Source organism: Psittacula echo (assembly GCF_963264785.1).
Source record: "Psittacula echo genome assembly, chromosome: 2".
NCBI classification, from domain to species: domain Eukaryota; kingdom Metazoa; phylum Chordata; class Aves; order Psittaciformes; family Psittacidae; genus Psittacula; species Psittacula echo.
The window spans coordinates 134,489,025-134,504,830 of record NC_137737.1 but is presented as its reverse complement, the minus strand read 5'-3'; positions in this window follow the sequence as shown (position 1 = coordinate 134,504,830).

Genomic DNA, 15,806 nt, shown 5'->3' with positions numbered 1-15,806 from the left:
CGGCCTTGACCGTGCCTTTCTGTGCCGTGCCGTCCCGTGCCGGGAAGGTGGCTGCGGTGTGTGAGGGGAGCCACACCGGGCTGCGGTGGCAGTGGCGGCCATCACCCAGCCCCACAAACGGCCCGGAGCTTCCCGCTGTGCCCCATCAGGTTTCACCTGTGAAATGCACAGGGTTTTTGCTAATCACAAAGGTATTTTTAACAACATTTGTAGCATAATCTGTCTGCTGATCCACTGGCCTGTAACTAAATATGTTTAGCTTGACTCTGAAGAATTCCAGAAAATCCTGTATACATGTAAGTTGAGAGCATCAGAGCAGGGGACTGTTGGTCTCAAGCCATGATACGCAGCATGTTAAAAAAAACCTTTATCTTCTTCCATATAAGTGGCATGGCCAGTGAATAACTGAAGAATGACAACTGTGTGCTGAATACAACCTGCACGCTGTAATGCTCCATGGGAAACAAGGAAAATGACTGTAATGTTTTGGTAAGAGTCCCATACTTCCACCCACTGCAATATGAAATTAAAGTACAAACTAAGTAGAAAATAGAGCTGCAAGGCTTCAAATGTCATTACAAGGATATGATCGACTCTGGATAAATAATGCAGCATGTCAGTACTGGAGCTTACTCAGAACAGATATCTCATCAATAACAAACTTGTTCCCTGTAACATTAAATGACGCTGAAAGTTGTATGAACTGCAAGGCCCAGCAAATGACAGTGTAGTGAAACTTCTGACATGAGCAAACAGAAAGTTTATCACGAGCCTGTGGCACTCAGCCTGAAGTACGAGGTGCTGAAGAAAAGCTAGGAGAGATTAAGAAGGCTTGAGGTTATTTACTCTTAATACTGTTAAGCAAGATGGCAATTAGGAAATTAAGCTGCAAAACAACTTTCTGCTTGGCAAACGAAAAAGAATGATAAAGAAGGGGAAATTGCAATCAAGAAGATCCTGCCAAAAAGTCAAGATACTTGCCAAGAGGGATGAATTAAAGACACTTACGAAACAAGCTTAAAGGAGCAGGACTGTCAGGTTCCTTCATCACCTGTTGAATGAAATTCTTTTAAATGGTTTTCTTCAGATGTTTGAAAATGCTAATGAAGTTATACTTGCTTGTAGAATAAAGAGACATCAATTTCTGCATCAAAGAATTATCTTGGTAGTATAGAAGGATTGACAGGAGGGTCTCTGTGGGCCTTTTGTGCTTCAGAGATTGATTTGCTTAACTATCTCAAAAGGGATCTGTGTAGAATTCTGTGTTGATATGCTAGGAGAAGAATTCTGCTGATGGTTTAACCTGGCAGGCAGCTAAATGCCACCACACAGCTGCTCACTCGTTCCCCCACAGGCACAATGGGATGGGGACAGAATCGGGAAAATGGTAAAACTCTGAAACAGCAGAGCTGTGATAACATCATTACCACATGGTAATGATCATCTTTAAGCATTCAAAGGTTTTGTTGTTTTTCCACGGTGGGAAGTATACCTCAGGTGTGTTTGAAAGGTGGGCGAAAGAATAGCTAGCCCGAGACTAATTGACAGTAAGTGAGACTGGGAAGGGGTTAGCAGCTTCCAGTGCTTAAAAGACTCCTGATGGGTAGTGGTAGGGCCAGAAGTTACAGACTCTGGGAACTAGAGAATTTGGTGGTTCCAAGAAATGTGTGGAAGTTGGCATATTGCAAGGCATGCAACAAACTTCATGACATATTCCTGAGTAAGGCAAAAGGCATATATTACCTTAGGTAAATTACCATAGATCTGTTTGCAAGAAGAAGTATGTGAGTGAGGATATATTCTATGTTATGTGCTAGACCAGTTCTGTAAACTCAGTTTAATCCCTGCAGTAGAAAAAGTGAATCTTTTGTACAGTTTGCATTTACACTTGGATTTGTGAACTGCTCTGGTGTTAGTATACATAATTATCCACGGTAAAGTAATACGAGTATGAGTAAGTTCAGGGAAGTGAATATTGTGTTCTGCTGTGTCATTAATGGTGTATACATTTTAGTAACTACAGCCTTTAATGAATACAAGATTTTATTTAGATAATTTTCCATTTCTAAGCAAAATTGCTTTCTCCTGTCTAATTATAATAATAAATACATTGTAGGTAAAATATGCAAATGATATTTTTGGAAATACAATTAGTCTGGAAGTTTTGTTTCCTTTTGCAGTTCTACAGTTCTCTATTGTGACCTTTGAAGGAGCCGTTGCCACTATCTGCTTGTATAAAAGCAACAGGCATTTATGGAAAATATAAGTGGAAATATATGAAAATTATTTTGAATTGCTTTATGAAAAGACACTGTCAGTTTTTTGCATAATGTTACATCTCTATTTTATGTATTTGACCAGGATCAATTGTATGTTCTAAATCTAAAATATAAGTTCATGCAAATCTACCTTTGTTCTTATAAATATCACCTTTGTTTGTCCTCTCTATTTTTTATGCAATTTATTTGCCTAGGTATATTTCCATTATGTTAAGAGTTCTAAGATAAAACTAGGTGTAGTTGTCTAAAAAAGAATTCATAGAAAATATTCAGTATCTAGGTTATTCTACTAATACAAGCACACAGTTTATGGTGGGCAGTCAGACAGCTCTGAATCTTTCCTAGATGTAGCTGTAACTTGAATTGCCTTTGGTAATAAGCACAAGATACTTAATGTTTGCAAGATAAAAATTAAGAGGCATGCCAGTGCTCATCTACACAGATGAACATCTGCCCTTTCTATTTTAGGTTATTTCTGTATTATGTTAAGGAAAAGTAGCAATGACAAAACATTCTGAACAGAGACATGAATTATTCAAAAACATTCTGAATCTGATCTGAAACACAAAATGCTGCAGTGCAGGAACAAATTCAAAACCAACAGAGCAGAGCAGAAGTGGTTGTGGATATCCTGTTATTGGACCAGTAACTTGCTTTTAATCAATTTTCTGTCAAACAAGCTTTACAACATGTTTAAAACCATGCCAGAACTATATACCATGGCCACTGAAGCATGATGCAGCAGGCCTCTTACGGTGTCATTCTACCGATAGATTTCCAGTAGTGTTCTTGCAATAGCTATTACAGAGAACATGTATTTGCTCCTTATTTGATAGATAACTCTTCTTTGTATTTTTCACAATATGTTTTAATTGGTTCTAAGAGCAACATGATTCCTTATGGCTGTTCTGTAAAAATTAGACTGTCCATGAAAAAAACCAAAATATTTAGTAAACTTCATCCTCAGTGTTGTAAACTACCCTCAATGAATCAACCAAAGCACTGTGCTGGGACAGTGTCTATACCAATCTGTGAAGGCACTGGAATAGCTGGAGCTCAGTACTGAGCCTGAGCAAAATGAAAGCATGCTTCAAGCCTGTGGCAAAATTCCTGTAAAGATCTCCTCCACTTAAAACTAGTAATTCGTACCTTGTTTATTTGAAATGCCTTATTCTATAAATAATCCACTCTAAGCTTACTGATAATGTTAACAGCTGATCATGCTACTTTATATCCTAACTATCCAGATGCACATTCACTTTTTGGGAAGTAATTCTTCAATTTTCATTTAGGAAAGGCTTCCTATTATCTCAGAGTTTTTCCTACATGAAGCTTTCAGGAAATGCATTTTTATTTATAAATAACTACTTTTAAAAATAGTAGAACTTTTTCCCAGTACTGCCAGATCTTTCTCTGTACTCGTTATTTTACTAAAGTCCAGCTCCCAGAGACATTATTATATAGGCTGCATCTAATCCTCTGTTCCTCCAAAAAATCTGGAAAATACATCTCAGTCATACATCTGATCATGCAAACACTTTGTCATTATAAATTAATTTTAACTCCATATATTTTGTAGGTCTAATTCATAATTTCTTAAATACTTAAGTCTAGCTCTATTGTGTTGTTCTGATTTCTTTTAGATATAATGCCATGCTGAAAACAGCATTTTCATATAAGTGTAAGAATGTGCAGTTTGTTCCTGCCAGTATCCAGTGTGCACTTCATGCTGCCTTCTCAGAGACAATGGTGCACGCTGGGTAGAGGACCAAGGCTTCTCACGGGAGGTGTTGAAAAGTGTAACATAGTTCTAAAAGATGCCAAAACTGCAGTTGAATCCATCATGGATTACATGTTTCTCAGTTCTTCTGTTATGGAACACCAATTGTTCTTAGTTACTCCTGAGCCTGCCTGTTACAAAAGTCAGGTTGCATCTCATAGGGATAGTGACAAATCCATGGGGAAGATGTGTGTTCTTGCATGGATGCTTGAAAAGGGCGAGAAGAGGATTGCGTGCAAAGCAAACTGGTCAAGGCTGGCTTACATGAAGGCACAAGGAATTTAAAGAATAATATAAAGAGCGATTAACAATAGCTTTCAAAACAAGGGCAAAAAATGGAGTTGAAACAGCTGAAATTCTTCAGTTACAGTAAGTTGCAGTGTTTTGTACTCCAACCTACTTTTTTTGCTGTGGCTTTTGCATCCCTCCCACCTTTAATCTATTCAAAATCCAGCTGTCATAAATACCCTGTTGCTTTTGCTTCTTTACATGTTTCATTGAATCACACTTTTGTTGTGTTGCTCCAGTCAGAAGTGAAAAAGAGAGTGGGAGAGAAACATCAAAACAAGGGTATCGAGTAGTGAAAGATGGAGCATTCAGGAATAGCTGTTACAGATACTTAATTAAAAGGGAAATTAAAAGCTTTCAGTCATTGAACTGGACAATGTAATTACTTGTAGGGTCTTAGAATCACAGGTGGGTGGGGTTTTTTCCCTGTTTTTCCTATAATTTGTCACAGCTATTTATAGTATTTTATTTGTGATTCCATTCTCAGAAGAGCTATGTGTGCTTGTGTGTTTGGGTGGGCACTGCTGTCCTGGAGCCCTGTCCTGATTAGGCCTTTCAACTTGTGCTGTAAGACAAACTGAGTAAGTGGGGGAAAAAAACCCCAAAAGACTAAATGATCAAAATATTTTGGTAAAAAGTACAATTACTGCTGATTTGGCATTTCACTGGTGCTTGTGACCTCTTATGTGGCAGCCATTTTCACTTCTAGTACAATTGAGAGTCTATGGTTTTTTGATTCTGTTGCAAGGCAATCAGTTAGTCTGTGATTTTATTCTGACGTTCTCATTTTCTAAAGATGACCAATAATAATTAAAAGTGGCAAGTGTAGGTTGTTTTTTTTAACTCTACTGCCAGTGACCTGTAGCTTTGTCACAGAATGGGAGATGGGAATTGCTGAAAATTAGGGCAAGTCGCTTTTTACAGTACCCAACACATACCTGTCTCAGACTTTCTGCCTTTCCTTCTGTTAGGTACCCAAGGAAAACAAAAAAAGAGCCATACAAAGGGTTTTATCCCTTTAAATGTTAGATTTCTAAATTGCAAGAGCACAGTTTGGTTAAAGCTGCACCTCCATAGCAACACCACTTTGACCACACATTGCAGTTGTATGTGAACATGCCTTATTATTGTAAGTCACTCTATTTTATTTGTCACCTCTGTTAACTGCTTCATGTCTGTAAAAGGCATTAGACTGCAAGGATCTTGGAATTTAAACAGTGATGTAAGAGGTATGACCAGTCTGTAGTGGAATAAATGGGTGGAAAGCAGAGGCTGCAGGCTACAGGAGAGGGAACTAAAGAGGAGTTCACATTGTTTGTGTGCATGTGTCTGTGCTTTAATTACACATAGGTGTCCTTAAAAAAACCCCCAAAAGCCAGTCCGAAAAGCAAACCAGACAACATGCAAGCGTTGCAGAAAGCTTTACAAACAATAATGGGATTTTTTGTTCTGTAGCAAGTATATTATCAAGCCTCTCATAAGCCTGCCTAATCATAACTTTCCTCACTCTTTTGTAACTCAGTCTTTTGTTTTGTGTCCTGTCTTGTTTTTCAGGCCACAGGAACGGTCTGCAGCTTGCACTTGGTTTTAGATGTGTTTAAGGATAAAATGGGATTTGACTTGGGTGGTGACTTGGCAAAATTTTTGGAGGCATTTGCCAGTAATAACTGTACTCATAGCTTGCTTGTTTTTCTGAAGAAAGTATGCAGTGCACTAGATGGGCATTTTTAAGGACCAATTTGAGAAAACATGTAGCTAAAGGCAAGTACTGACTATATATTTTCCTATCTGAGAATTTTATTCCGCAATCCACTGAGGTATAGTTTCTCTCTTTTTCTTTTTTTATAGAGTCTCTCTCCTTTTCATTTCCTCCTACATGATCTGAAGGATTATCTGAATGTGTGATTATTCATTTCTCATTGCTGTAAATACAGTGGCAGTTTGCGTAAAATGTGCCATATTTATGTAATTCCCATGCAGTTGTTCATCTTTACTTCATGTTAGAGAAAATGCAGAATGTATTCCGACTTCAAGGTCACATTCTGAGAGTAAACACAGACCTCTCAGTGTGAAATGCTAAGGGCCACAATTTCTTTCAAGCAGTTTTGCTCCTTAGGAGCTATATTTTAAAGTGAAATTTGGACCCAAATATTATTGTGTTCCCTCCTTAGATTTGTATTGTAAATTTTTCCATCACAATTTCTAAAAGAAAAGTCCTGCGTATTTTTTAAGTCATGAGTACATCTGATGTGTTTTGTTATATATATGGGGGGTTTTAATTGTTATTTTTAATTTGCAATAAAGTCTTCACATTTCAAAGCAGCATTATGTAGCCTGTTAAACCCAAGTACATTTCCTGATTCAGTATTGTTATATGTTCTTTTACCAAGGGGCATTTAATATCAAAGGTGAAGAATGGCAAATGCAGCTGAACTAGAGAATCCATAAGACAAAAAATAGAATAGTAGGAAAGAGTTGCTAAGCTCACGTTTTTGAAACAGAAGATTGACCACAACACAAACCACCTACAGTAGTTGTGATAAATTCTAGAAAGAAAGCCTGGAAAAAGCTGCTTATGAGAAACTAAGGTTGGTATTATGTAAGGACATTCTTTCCTTGAAGAGCATTTCAGTCTCTCAGAATTAGCAGTATCTTCAGTTGTGGGTGTTTTTTTTTTTTTTTTTTTTTTTTTGTTTTTTTTTTTTTTTTTTTTGTTTTTGTTTTTTTGTTTTTTTTTTTGTTTTGTTTTGTTTTGTTTTGTTTTGTTTTGTTTTTTTTCCATCAGGCTGTAGAGCAAAGTTAAACACTTGGACACCTCCTACTCGTGTTTTGGGACTCAAACCTGTGTTTTCAGTGGTGTAGTTTGTATGGCTTTAGGGAGTCTTCAACTGTGGAAGTGTAAACCACTTTGGAAAATGAGATAAGAAACCCCACCCTGAACAGGCTATCTGATATTTGCATTAAATGTGCATGAGTAACACAGTGATGGTAAATTTCAGTGAAAATCAAAATCGTGAAAATGAGCCATGAAGCATAAGGGGCACCCGACAGTAAGACTTGCTTCACCTTAGCAGCTATGTCTGAAGGAAAGCAATAGCAATGATTTGATCAAAAAAAGCGGGGAAATAAAATCTAATGGCTATTTAATAATAATGCTTTAAAAATGCTAGCAACAAATGTTATATATTTTTCTAGTGCTTACAGGATGATCTTTATCACTCTGTCCTTACTGAATTCTACAGACTTGGAGGGAGAAGTCATGTTTTCTTCTTTGTTTCTGCAGCATCTAGGTGTTATATGTTAGTCTGGATTGTGGTATCATGGGGAATACTACCATACAAAGATATATTTATAGTTATATTTTAAATGAATAAACAGCATTTGGTGCAAGATAAAAACAGATGCTGTTATATCCCCCAGACTGTTTTTATCTAAGTAGTCTAATTTGCTGGTGACCATATATACTGATTTGCATCTTCAGAGAATATTTTTGGATGGGAATAAAGTCATCTAGCTCCTCAGTGAGACTGCATGAAAATCTATGGGGAGTCACTGTGAAAAATTGGCGTAGAAGCAGACAAGGCTCTCAATTTTGCACGTTCTTAAGTGGCTTAGTGTTTCTGGTACAACTTTATTTTGGGCTCAGCCTCAGTAATACATAGGTTTCTGCATTGCTTAAAAAGCCCCATGGTTTATTACCGAAACAACAGATGAAAGTCTCACTGACAATAGCTTTATTCAACCTTGCTGAAAATGTTAAGTCTAGTAGCAATAGAGGCTTAGCTGTTCTACATGCCAGCCAACTGGCCTCTGCATATTACAAGCAAACAATTGCAGGCATTTAGCATTTCAGTGCATATAAAACCGAACTACTTGGGAATGCAGGATCTGAATACATACCCCTGATGCACCCACACAACAGACTGGCAGAAATACACATTGTAATCAATATTGGCAATTGGCAACCTTGTCTTTGGAAAAGTGAATGTTGTATGCATTTCAATTTTGCTTTCACGCATTCAGATGAAACTGAAGAGATTGTTTCAGATTTTCTGAAACTCCAGGGACTCTTAGACGGAATTTAGAGCTTGCTCAATTTGCAGTGATCTGGCAGACTAAAGAAGATACAAGACTGCAACTTGTATAGCCCACCTGGGACTGGAATCAGGAATAGTTTCTAGCTGATTTAGGTGCAGCCTGAATTAATGGAGCTGGCGCTCATCAGGTTTGCTTGCCACAGCTTTATCAGCTAGTTTGATGAAAAACATAATCTTTCCCCTCCAGTGTTGCCCTATGCAGCTTTTTTGGGTAGGAGAGATATTGGCATATGAGCAAAGGATTTTTAGCAAATTGTCATGTAAATAGTGTAGAGTCTTTTTATTTGCACATGCAGTCATTTTGGGTCCCTGATCTGCTTATGCTTGTAAATTCTACACTTAAAAGCTAGTGTAAAATAAATCAGAGACAGAAGAGCAATGTTTTATCTGTTTTGAATTTAATCTTTATGATTTTAATTTTTTTCCCCTGAGTTTGAATCACCAGCTACAATTAAAATTATTCATCTTGATAATTGTTAGTATAAAAAGAAGATTTTTTTCATTGCATTTAGTTGATTGTATAGTTATTGTATGATTATATGCTGTTTGTGGTTTTACTTGCCAGAAGTTGCTTTATCTGATATGGACTAGTATATTTTCACTCGTAATCTATCTTCTCTATGAAAAATAGTTTCCACTCAGCCTCAGCTGTTCACGACTTTGGTTTAAATAGTTGAAGATACTTATGACACTGTTTTAATTTTAGATGTCAGATACATGCTCCTCCTTCTCCTTTCTGTTTTAAAACTTTTTTATTTTTCCAAACCTGTTTTCCAACCCTTCTTCCCTCAGACCACCAGTATATGAACATCTGTGTTCAGGTAATTTCTATTAAACTCTTACTTTCCCTACAGGACTTCATCTTCCCTCTTATTTGTGCTAATACCTTTCCTTTATTTGCTTTTATTCATCATGATTTATCTAACGTACAATTAAGAAATACTTCAACTGATAACAACAAAACAATCACATTAGGATGTTCTCTCTTTATCTTAGCAGAATATAACTGTACACATAATTTCAGCTACAATAAAAAACTACAGGACCTGTTTCGTTTGTGCTTAGACTCTTCCTGAAAAGAGTAAAATCAATCCTTGAAGATCCACCAGCCAAAATTTTGCCTTTTCTACTGTGGTGTTACTGATGGCAGCAATGGATTGTTGTGTTTAGTATAAAACAGTGACAGAAAGGTCTTGTCATAGCCACTGGCAGATAATGGCAGAGCTTTCTGAAAGAAAGATCACCATAGATTTTAATACAGGAAAAACAATGTATTTTCATAATCTACCTCATGGAAATTGCTGAGCTATAGTCTATGTTCTGGCATTCGCTTACAAAACCTACTGACTTCAGAATTTCTTGGCATTGCTTACAGAGTAAGGCCCTGTGGCTTTGGCCGTTTATTATTTCCACAGTGCCTGACACCAGCCCCCTGGAAGTCAGAGCTCTGTGCTCATAGTACTCCTGATATTTTCAGACTAGCAGTTCTCCAGTTATTTTAACAAGCTTTCAGCTGTGATGCAAGGATGGTGTTATGCCACCATGTAGCTTGCCTTTAGAATAGTTTTTGAATGTGCAGTAACAATCTCATTTTGGAACATGTGGCTTTTTTTCCCCCAAGTTATACAAATTCTTTGCTGCATATTTAGGGAAATAGTTTAGCGTCTTTGGAGGGGTTTTTATTTGGTTTAATTTCTTTGGTTTTGCTTCGAGAAAATCAAGATGGCTCCTGTTACTAGCTTGTGTCACATTTCTGTTTAAAAGCTTTCCATTATGTGAGAGAAAAAAAGTATTGCAGATGCCCAGGCTAGATTCATTTAATCTCCTAGGAAAAATCACTCCATAGCCGTATCCCAAAGTGAAAGAATGCTTTGCTGAGGCTGAGATCACATGCTCTGTACTGCCAGTGTTCTAATCCAAGGCAAACTGAAATGTTCCATGGCATCTATAAAAGACATCACAGTGCTTGGGGCAATGGGGCAGCAAGCCAATACCTCTAGAATCACTTTTCTATGCAGTATCTTTGTGTTAAAATAAAAGCATTTCCACTTTTAGAGGCAATATTTTCAGAGATGCCCTTGTTGGTCACTTTATTTTTGAAAGATGAGCTGCAGACAGAAACAGTAAGTCACCCAACAGTATTCCCTTAAATGCCACACATTCGTAGTGTTTGAGATGCATCCTGAACAGCTCAGCTGCTTTGTCACATCAAATGATTGGAAGGCATTTTGACAGCATTTAGCCTCTGACCTTAAATTTTACTCTCAATAAGCAGAAACCAAAACATACCCCACAAAACACTGAGAAAATAGAAACTGTGAGTGTGTCATTCCAAAACGAATCCCTATAACTACAGATGAGACATTTCCCCGCTTTCACACAATGGATGCTTTTATTTATTACTATCAAGACCAGAGCCAAACCGAACAATCTCTCTTTGTATACAGATACTTCTCTTAATTTGTTAGCGGGTTGATCCTTTTAAAATTGCTAATTAGCTGAGCTGTTATTAATGTGACTCAGATAACTGGAAAATCTCATAGTCTTATGATCTTAAGGCTTTTCACCTGACTGGTCCACAAGTGCCACTCATTCACCTTGTAAGTAAAGTGGTGTTTAGCCCAGAAAAATAAAAGTAAAGTAGTACAATTGACAATAAAAGGAGTGTTCTTAATATAGCATTTAACACTTCCCATACTTGAGTAAATGCTAAGTTAGTTTCTTCAGGTAAAAAAAAAACCAACCCACAACCAACCAAACCAAAACCAAACCCCAAACACAAACACTTATTGCAAAATTAATACATAATTTTTAAGCAGATGAGGCTTTTCATTATTTTTCATTTTAAGTTTCTGGAGATGTACTGAAGCATCTTACCTGCAATGGAGATCCTGCTACAGAACATACATCCTTGTCTGTGTTTTGTGTACTAGCGTTTTACACTAGTTAGTGTTCAGTTCCCTGATGTCTGTCAGTGTACCTTTGTTTTCAGTGTGTAGTCATTGAGATTACACCTAGGCTCACGTTACATAGGTATTGTCTGTAGTAATTTACAAACAAATAGTAGCATACCTTGCTCCAACTCCTCTTCCTCTTTATGTTAAATCTGTTTTCTTTTTTGGAAGCTTATGCTAGAAACTATTGTCATTCCTTTTCCTTCTCTCTTTCTCCTCTGGAGAAACAAACCAAACCACTGATCCTGTTTCTGTTGCTAACTGGCCAGCTGGGAAGCAGGGAGTTATGAGAAGCCTTTCTTGCCTGCAAGTCACTTTGTTGTTTCATATGAGTCAGCTGAGTTGATCTTAAATCACCAGCTCTGCAGTTGGTAGTAACTGGTGTTTAGCACTTTTTTAACTTGAATCCAGACCTTCTTTTGGTAGAAACAGTTGAAATTTGGTTGTTTTCTAGAAATGCCATCTGCTGAGAAGAGCTATCTAATTGGAGCGGAGGGCAATGGGAGAAATAGGACATGCAAATGGAGCTTATAGCTTAAATTATAGCTTCATAACAAAACTAACTTTTACAGATGTGCAACTCAGTGAACAAGGAGACATTCTCTTGTAAGTCAATTGCTTTAATGCGTGTCAATCAAGAACGAACTCATATGTAAACAGATTTTAGCTAATAGAGGAGAGCTAAATTTTGTCATATAGCCCAACCTGAACTAATTAGATTGTATGTCACGATTTAAATGATCATAAAAATAAAAGTTACACTGTGAAAAGTTTATTATATTAGAAGAACTATTAATTTTATTTCTATAAATATTAAATTACAAGACTTTAACTTGTGGATGTTCAGCATTAATAATATAACTTTGAAATGCTAAAAAGGAAAATTGGTATTTTGCTTCTTTTTTGAGAGTATCTATAATGAAAACATGGTTTAATACTAGCTGGTTTTTAATACAAAATTTACCAAAATACTTTTAAATTGACATACATTTGCAGTCAGACTTCCCATTAATGGAAGAAGCTGATACAATTGCTGAATTCTGTAAATCATTTTGAGTACAAGATTTTTGGGTTTTAATACAGAATTATTTTAAGCTTGGTTGCTAAGTGGATGTATTTCAGATTACAAATGAACTCAGTTGACACTTCATTCTTTAGAAGAAGAGTCGCCACCCAAGTAATTTGTGAATTTGTTGACATGAACAGAAAATTAAAAAGATGACCAGAAAATCCAACAGGAGTTCTTTTGAAAACACCTTGAGTCCTCTGGAGGCCAAATCTGCCCACAGACCAACCAATGAATTGGCTAAATACAATATAATTACTTATATTTTTTTCCCTCCGAACCTCCAGAAACTGGCTCTGGCCATTCTTCATTATTAAAGGTGGTGAAATAAAATCATTACTTCCACCTGTTTGATTGATTAGATTCCTTAGGCCAGCAGGCGTCCTTCTGCTGCCTGTAGTCTTGTTCAGCACAGGCTACCTAGGGACACCTAAACTGAACCCAAGACTACAGAGGTTTAAAGCAGGAGTCTGCCTTTAGCAAAGCTTCTTTTATGCACTTCTGTGGCAATATAGATTTTTTTCTTCATGCTTTGACTTCCTAGACCTTGGGGAAGCATGAGCTGTTTCAAGAGATGTGATTTCTTGAGTTTCTTTGGAAGCTTTAAAAATGTAGAGCATGAAAGTTGTTCAATATAAAAAAAGAAGAGATTTAGGACAAAGTTTTCAGAGGTACCTAAGGGACTTTTCTTCTGCTCTGAGCCCTTCATTTGCTTAGACATGTCTGAGGACACCTAATGCAGACTATGGTTTTGTATGTGCTTTGTTGTGGCATCATGTAGTTTTGAGAGGTGTGTGTAAATGACCTAAGGATATGTATATTCAAATAATACACCATTCAAAAGAGTTTAATGAAGCAATTTAAAAACTACTTAAATCTAATAAGATATCTCAGTAGACGAGATTGAGTAATATGTATGTATACTCACATATGTATTATGTATATTATATATACATATATAAAACAAACCCCATGTCCTGGGCTGCATCAAAAGGAGTGTGACCAGCAGGTCGAAGGAGGTGATCCTGCCCCTCTACTCTGCTCCTGAGAGACCCCACCTGGAGTACTGTGTGCACTTCTTGGGTCCCCAATACAAGACGGATGTGGAGTTGCTCAAGCAAGTGCAGAGAAGGGTGATGATCAGAGGGCTGGAGCACCTCTCCTGTGAAGAGAGGCTGAGAGGGTTGGGCTTGTTCAGTCTGGAGAAGAGAGGGCTCAGGGGAGACATTAGAAGTAGCTTCCAGTACCTAAAGGGGGCTTACAAGGAATGTGCAGAGGGACTTTTTACAAGGGCCTGTAGGGATATGACAAGGGGGAGTGGCTTTACACTGAAAGAGGATGTATTTAGATTTAGATATTATGAAGAAATTCTTCCCTGTGAGGGTGGTGAGGCACTGGCACAGGTTGCCCAGAGAAGCTGTGGATGCTCCATCCCTGGCAGTGTTCAAGGCCAGGTTGGATGGGGCTTGGGGCAACTCGATATATTGGAAGATGTCCCTGCCTGTGGTAGGGGGTTTGGAACTAGATGATTTTTAAGGTCCCTTCCAACCCAAACCATTCTGTGATTTTATGATTTTAGGAAATTAGACATTTTTCTGTAGTATGCTAGTATCTTTAGCAATTATTGAGTCTCTTGAGAAAAAGCTGATCAGCTTATATTAACACACTGGTATAGTAAGCTCAGTACTCTGTAGGGATGTGTGAGACTTACTAGTAAGCACAGAAAGAATGACTCTACATGCAGTAGGGTTTCAGCAGGCCCTCTCTTGATGATTATCCAATGCCCTGGGGGAATAAAACTCATTCTCAGTAGTCATAGAGGCTGCTGAGGCTTCATAATTTGAGACTGTGGTTGAAATTCATAGTTTCATATTAACAACAATACTTTAACATTTCAAATACACAACGTTTAGGTTTTAAGGAACTCTCATATGGTTTTAAAGTGAGGTAAGCATTGCATATGCTGCAGGTGGTATGAAAATTGGAGAGGTGAAACGGAAGTAATTAGATTTGTGGCATCAAGGTTCAGGTATTCTGTGGTTTTAATTTTATCTTTTTTTTTTTTTTTACAGGAGAACTGTAAACTTTTAAAGAGTTAATGGGATGCTGGAGATGCAAGCGTGGGTGTGGTAGAGTGTGTAAAACTCTATAATATAATATAACTCTAATATAAATGAGAAATGAAAATGAGCTCCTGGCAGTTCAAAGCAACATGTGAACAGGAGCAAGATCAAAGACAAGGGATACTGTATCTGAAACAGAGAAAAGAAAGCCAGGCAGAACAGCTGAGAGGAATTATTTTGTGGAGGAAAACTAATGCAGAAAATCTTGTGATCATACTGTGTTCACACTGATCAGTTTGGTGCCTTTTTCAAGACATGCCCCTCCGCACTGCTTAAATGGAGCTGGGGAGCTCAGGACTGATGTCTCCAATACCCTGAGGAAGATTGCAGAATAGTCTTGCAAATACAATAGGTAATGCACACCTCAAAGCTTTTATTTTAAGTTCCATATCTTTATGGAGTGGAGCACTGCCACAGGCGTTCTTGATCTTTTTGACGAATCCTCTTTATATAACACTGACAACGCTGTGAAATTGCTTCTCCCTTTCCTATCAAGTACAACTGCAACTGGGTAGAAGATTGATGCTCAGTACACATACATGCTTATGTTGGAATTCAGCTTTCTGATTGTTATGAGTGTCCTTTAAAGAAGGCTGAAGAATGAATGGAGCAATCCCAGGCACAGCTACAGGTTGGGCAGAGAAGAGATTCAGAGCAGCCCTGCAGAGAAGGACTTGGGGGTGTTGGTCGATGAGAAAATGAACATGAGCCAGCTTCAGTGTGCGCTCGCAGCCCAGAAAGCCAAGCGTATCCTGGGCTGCATCAAAAGCAGCGTGACCAGCAGGTCAAAGGAGGTGATCCTGCCCCTCTACTCTGCTCTCGGGACACCTCACTTGGAGTATTGTGTGCAGTTCTGGTGTCCTCAACATAAAAAGGACATGGAACTGTTGGAACAAGTGCAGAGGAGGGCCACGAGGATGATGAGGGGACTGGAGCACCTCCCATATGAAGATAGGCTGAGAAAGTTGGGGCTGTTCAGCCTGGAGAAGAGAAGGCTGCGTGGAGACCTCATAGCAGCCTTCCAGTATCTGAAGGGGGCCTACAAGGATGCTGGGGAGGGACTATTCATTAGGGACTGTAGTGACAGGACAAGGGGTAACGAGTTCAAACTTAAACAGGGGAAGTTTAGATTGGATCTAAGGAAGAAATTCTTTACTGAAAGGGTGGTGAGGCACTGGAATGGGTTGCCCAGGGAGGTTGTGAATGCTCCATCCTTGGC